General features: G+C 45.8%; 1 long non-coding RNA gene across 3 annotated transcripts; it reads left to right on the forward strand.

Annotated features, from left to right (window-relative positions):
• Nucleotides 1–407: 407 nt before the first annotated feature.
• Nucleotides 408–5,418, forward strand: LOC125803023 (uncharacterized). 3 transcript variants are annotated; one of them, XR_007440074.1, is made up of 3 exons: nt 408–588; nt 643–707; nt 3,389–5,418. It is a non-coding gene; the product is annotated as an uncharacterized LOC125803023 (long non-coding RNA). The 3 variants fall into 3 exon arrangements; XR_007440075.1 differs by lacking the exon at nt 3,389–5,418 and adding an exon at nt 1,293–1,409; XR_007440076.1 differs by lacking the exon at nt 3,389–5,418 and adding an exon at nt 990–1,286.
• Nucleotides 5,419–5,965: the final 547 nt, after the last annotated feature.

Raw genomic sequence — 5,965 nt, forward strand, 5'->3', positions numbered from 1 at the left:
AAACGCTGAAATCTAAAAACGTTTGATTAAACACTGAAATCTAAAAATGCTTGTTTAAATGCTGAAATCGTAAAACTTTTGGTTAAACTTTTGATTGCTAATGTGTTGCTAGGCAGTTGCTATCATTTCTGAAAAGGTTGCTAAGCTGTTGCTAGGCAGTTGCTAATGTTTTCCAGGTGGTTGCTAAGCAATTGCTAACTGGTTGCTAGGCAATTGCTAACATATACCAGGTAGTTGCTAAGGTGTTGCTAGGTGGTTGCTAGGGTGTTGCTAGGTTGTTGCTAAGGTGTTGCTATGGTATCCGGGGTGGTTGCTAAGATGTTGCTACGTGGTTGCTAGGGTGTTGCTATGGTATCCGGGGTGGTTGCTAAGGTGTCGCTAGGTGGTTGCTAGGGTGTTGCTAGGTGGTTGCTAAGGTGTTGCTATGGTATCTGGGGTGGTTGCTAAGGTGTTTCTAAGTGGTTGCTAGGTGGTTGCTAAGGTGTTGCTATGGTATCCAGGGTGGTTGCTAAGATGTTGCTAGGTGGTTGCTAAGGTGTTTCTATGGTATCTGGGGTGGTTGCTAAGGTGTTTCTAGGTGGTTGCTAGGTGGTTGCTAAGGTGTTGCTATGGTATCCGGGGTGGTTGCTAAGATGTTGCTAGGTGGTTGCTAAGGTGTTGCTATGGTATCTGGGGTGGTTGCTAAGGTGTTTCTAGGTGGTTGCTAGGTGAATGCTAAGGTGTTGCTATGGTATCCGGGGTGGTTGCTAAGATGTTGCTAGGTGGTTGCTAAGGTGTTGCCATGGTATCCGGGGTTGTTGCTAAGGTGTTGCTAGGTGATTGCTAGCTGGTTGCTAAGGTGTTGCTATGCGGTTGCTAAGGTGTTGCTATGGTATCTGGGGTGGTTGCTAAGGTGTTGCTAGGCGGTTGCTAAGTGGTTGCTAGGGTGTTGCTATGGTCTCCGGGGTGTTTGCTAAGGTGTTGCTAGGTGGTTGTTAAGGTGTTGCTAGGTGGTTGCTAAGGTGTTGCTATGGTATCCGGGTGGTTGCTAAGGTGTTGCTAGGTGATTGCTAGCTGGTTGCTAAGGTGTTGCTTTGCGGTTGCTAAGGTGTTGCTATGGTATCTGGGGTGGTTGCTAAGGTGTTGCTAGGCGGTTGCTAGGTGGTTGCTAGGGTGTTGCTATGGTCTCCGGGGTGTTTGCTAAGGTGTTGCTAGGTGGTTGTTAAGGTGTTGCTAGGTGGTTGCTAAGGTGTTGCTATGGTATCTGGGGTGGTTGCTAAGGTGTTGCTAGGTGGTTGCTAAGTGGTTGCTAGGTGGTTGCTAAGGTGTTGCTATGGTATCTGGGGTGGTTGCTAAGGTGTTTCTAGGTGGTTGCTACGTGGTTGCTAAGGTGTTGCTATGGTATCTGGGGTGGTTGCTAAGGTGTTGCTAGGTGGTTGCTAGGTGGTTGCTAGGGTGTTTCTAGGTGGTTGCTAAGGTGTTGCTATGGTATCCAGGGTGGTTGCTAAGGTGTTGCTAGGTGGTTGCTAGGCAGTTGCTATCATTTCTAAAGTGGTTGCTAAGTGGTTGCTAGGCAGTTGCTAACGTTTTCCAGGTGGTTGCTAAGTGGTTGCTAACTGGTTGCTAGACAGTTGCTATAATTTCTAAAGTGGTTGCTAAGTGGTTGCTAGGCAGTTGCTAACATTTTCCTAGTGGTTGCTATGGTGTTGTTAAGTGGTTGCTAGGCAGTTGCTATCATTTCTAAAGTGGTTGCTAAGTGGTTGCTATGCAGTTGCTATCGTTTTCCTAGTGGTTGTTAAGGTGTTGCTAAGTGGTTGCTAGGCAGTTGCTATAATTTCTAAAGTGGTTGCTAGGCAGTTTCTAACGTTTTCCTGGTGGTTGCTAAGGTGTTGCTAACTGGTTGCTAGGCGGTTGCTATAATTTCTAAAGTGGTTGCTAAGTGGTTGCTAGGACGTTGCTAATGTATTCCAGGTTGTTACTAAGTGGTTGCTAGGCAGTTGCTAACGTTTTCCAGGTGGTTGCTAAGGTGGTTGCTAAGCAGTTAATAGGTGGTTGCTAAACCCTGGCTGGGGTGCAGGGGTGTCCAAACTTTTGACTGATAGCTGCTCCATACAGCAGCTCCTCCATACACTCACAGTACTGGAGGAGCAGGGGAGAGAAGGGGTTCCGTGCGCAGAGCTGCTCGTGTGTGAGTTAGAACTCTGGGCCCCCCATTCATTTCTATGGGAAAACTTCGTACGACATTTGTACGAAAACCGTACGACGTATTGTCAAAACGTTAAAATTTTCGGAAAGAACACGGTAAGTTCTATAGACCATCCGATTTTTGTCTTTGTATGTCAAAAATTGTTATCTACACAGACGTTCAAAGTTGTCCCCCATTCATTTCCTATGGGAAAAAAAAGCGTACGTTTACGAAGTTTTTACGAAAACCGTACGATATATCGCCTCAAAAAGCACAAGCAACCTGAACCGGTATAGGTCTGACGATCCTGCAAAGTTTCAGGTTTCTACGTTAAAAGCCCTAGGAGGAGATAATGATTAAATTTTGCGAATAGAATAATAAGAATAAGATTACGAAGAACAATAAGTTGGCTTTTCCAAGCCAACTTAACTAGAAAAGGCAAAGTTCGTGAACGAACTTTAAGTTGGCTTGGAAAAGTACGCTAATAACGTTGAAAAGTTAAAATGGTTGCTTAGTGGTTGCTAGGCAGTTGTGATCATTTCTAAAGTGGTTGCTAGGCAGTTGCTATCATTACTAAAGTGGTTGCTAAGTGGTTGCTAGGCAGTTGCTAACGTTTACCTAGTGGTTGCTAAGGTGTTGCTAAGTGGTTGCTAGGCAGTTGCCATAATTTCTAAAGTGGTTGCTAGGCAGTTGCTAACGTTTTCCTAGTGGTTGCTAAGGTGTCGCTAAGTGGTTGCTAGGCAGTTGCTATCATTACTAAAGTGGTTGCTAAGTGGTTGCTAGGCAGTTGCTAACGTTTTCCTAGTGGTTGCTAAGGTGTTGCTAAGTGGTTGCTAGGCAGATGCTATTGTTTCTAAAGTGGTTGTTAAGTGGTTGCTAGGCCGTTGCTATCGTTTCTAAAGTGGTTGCTAAGCAGTTGCTAGGCAGTTGCTAACATATTCCACATGGTTGCTAAGTGGTTGCTAGGCAGTTGCTAACATTTTCCAGGTGGTTGCTAAGATATTGTTAACTGGTTGCTAGGCAGTTGCTATCATTTCTAAAGTGGTTGCTAGGCAGTTGCTAACATTTTCCAGGTTGTGGCTAAAGTGTAGCTAACTGGTTGCTAGGCAGTTGCTTACATTTCCAAAGTGGTTGCTAAGCGGTTGCTAGGCAGTTGCTAAAATATTACACATGGTTGCTAAGTGGTTGCTAGGCAGTTGCTATAATTTCTAAAGTGGTTGCTAGGTGGTTGCTAAGGTGTTGCTATGGTATCCGGGGTGGTTGCTAAGGTGTTGCTAGGTGGTTGATAGGTGGTTGCTAGGGTGTTGCTTGGTGGTTGCTAAGGTGTTGCTATGGTATCCGGGGTGGTTGCTAAGGTGTTGCTAGGTGGTTGCTAGGCAGTTGCTATCATTTCTAAAGTGGTTGCTAAGTGGTTGCTAGGCAGTTGCTAACATTTTCCTAGTGGTTGTTAAGGTGTTGCTAAGTGGTTGCTAGGCAGTTGCTATTGTTTCTAAAGTGGTGGCTAAGTGGTTGCTAGGCAGTTGCTAACGTTTTCCAGGTGGTTGCTCAGTGGTTGCTAGGCAGTTGCTAACGTTTTCCAGGTGGTTGCTAAGTGGTTGCTAGGCAGTTGCTATAATTTCTAAAGTGGTTGCTAAGTGGTTGCTAGGCAGTTGCTAACGTTTTCCTAGTGGTTGCTATGGTATTGTTAAGTGGTTGCTAGGCAGTTGCTATCATTTCTAAAGTGGTTCCTAAGTGGTTGCTATGCAGTTGCTAACGTTTTAATAGTGGTTGCTAAGGTTTTGCTAGGCAGTTGCTATCATTTCTAAAGTGGTTGCTAGGCAGTTGCTATCGTTTTCCTAGTGGTTGTTAAGGTGTTGCTAAGTGGTTGCTAGGCAGTTGCTATCATTTCTAAAGTGCTTGCTAGGCAGTTGCTAACGTTTTACCAATGGTTGTTAAGGTGTTGCTAAGTGGTTGCTAGGCAGTTGCTTTCGTTTCTAAAGTGGTTGCTAAGTGGTTGCTAGGCAGTTGCTAACGTTTTCCAGGTGGTTGCTAAGTGGTTGCTAGGCAGTTGCTAACATTTTCCAGGTGGTTGCTAGGCAGTTGCTAAGTGGTTGCTAGGCAGTTGCTAACGTTTTCCAAGTGGTTTCTAGGCAGTTGCTAAGTGGTTGCTAGGCAGTTGCTAACATTTTCCAGGTGGTTGCTAAGTGGTTGCTAGGTAGTTGCTAACGTATTCCAGGTGGTTGCTAGGCAGTTGCTAAGTGGTTGCTAGGCAGTTGCTAACGTTTTCCAGGTGGTTGCTCAGTGGTTGCTAGGCAGTTGCTAACGTTTTCCAGGTGGTTGCTAAGTGGTTGCTAGGCAGTTGCTAACGTATTCCAGGTGGTTGCTAGGCAGTTGCTAAGTGGTTGCTAGGCAGTTGCTAACGTTTTCCAAGTGGTTGCTAGGCAGTTGCTAACGTATTCCAGGTGGTTGCTAGGCAGTTGCTAAGTGGTTGCTAGGCAGTTGCTAACGTTTTCCAAGTGGTTGCTAGGCAGTTGCTAAGTGGTTGCTAGGCAGTTGCTAACGTTTTCCAGGTGGTTGCTAAGGTGTTGCTAAGTGGTTGCTAGGCAGTTGCTAACGTTTTCCATGTGGTTGCTAAGTGGTTGCTAGGCAGTTGCTATCATTTCTAAAGTGGTTGCTAAGTGGTTGCTAGGCAGTTGCTAACGTTTTCCAAGTGGTTGCTAGGCAGTTGCTAAGTGGTTGCTAGGCAGTTGCTAACATTTTCCAGGTGGTTGCTAAGTGGTTGCTAGGTAGTTGCTAACATATTCCAGGTGGTTGCTAGGCAGCTGCTAAGTGGTTGCTAGGCAGTTGCTAACGTTTTCCAGGTGGTTGCTAAGTGGTTGTTAGGCAGTTGCTAACGTTTTCCAGGTGGTTGCTAGGCAGTTGCTAAGTGGTTGCTAGGCAGTTGCTAACGTTTTCCAAGTGGTTGCTAGGCAGTTGCTAAGTGGTTGCTAGGCAGTTGCTAACGTTTTCCATGTGGTTGCTAAGTGGTTGCTAGGCAGTTGCTAACGTTTTCCATGTGGTTGCTAAGTGGTTGCTAGGCAGTTGCTATCATTTCTAAAGTGGTTGCTAAGTGGTTGCTAGGCAGTTGCTAACGTTTTCCAAGTGGTTGCTAGGCAGTTGCTAAGTGGTTGCTAGGCAGTTGCTAACATTTTCCAGGTGGTTGCTAAGGTGTTGCTAAGTGGTTGCTAGGCAGTTGCTAACGTTTTCCATGTGGTTGCTAAGTGGTTGCTAGGCAGTTGCTATCATTTCTAAAGTGGTTGCTAAGTGGTTGCTAGGCAGTTGCTATCATTTCTAAAGTGGTTGCTAAGTGGTTGCTAGGCAGTTGCTAACGTTTTCCAAGTGGTTGCTAGGCAGTTGCTAAGTGGTTGCTAGGCAGTTGCTAACATTTTCCAGGTGGTTGCTAAGTGGTTGCTAGGTAGTTGCTAACATATTCCAGGTGGTTGCTAGGCAGCTGCTAAGTGCTTGCTAGGCAGTTGCTAACGTTTTCCAGGTGGTTGCTAAGTGGTTGTTAGGCAGTTGCTAACGTTTTCCAGGTGGTTGCTAGGCAGTTGCTAAGTGGTTGCTAGGCAGTTGCTAACGTTTTCCAGGTGGTTGCTAAGTGGTTGCTAGGCAGTTGCTAACGTTTTCCAGGTGGTTGCTAAGGTGGTTGCTAAGCAGTTAATAGGTGGTTGCTAAGCCTTGGCTGGGGTGCCGGGGTGTCCAAACTTTTGACTGATAGCTGCTCCATACAGCAGCTCCTCCATACACTCACAGTACTAGAGGAGCAGGGGAGAGAAGGGGTTC

This window comes from Astyanax mexicanus, chromosome 7 (assembly GCF_023375975.1).
Source record: "Astyanax mexicanus isolate ESR-SI-001 chromosome 7, AstMex3_surface, whole genome shotgun sequence".
Classification (NCBI taxonomy): Eukaryota; Metazoa; Chordata; class Actinopteri; order Characiformes; family Acestrorhamphidae; genus Astyanax; species Astyanax mexicanus.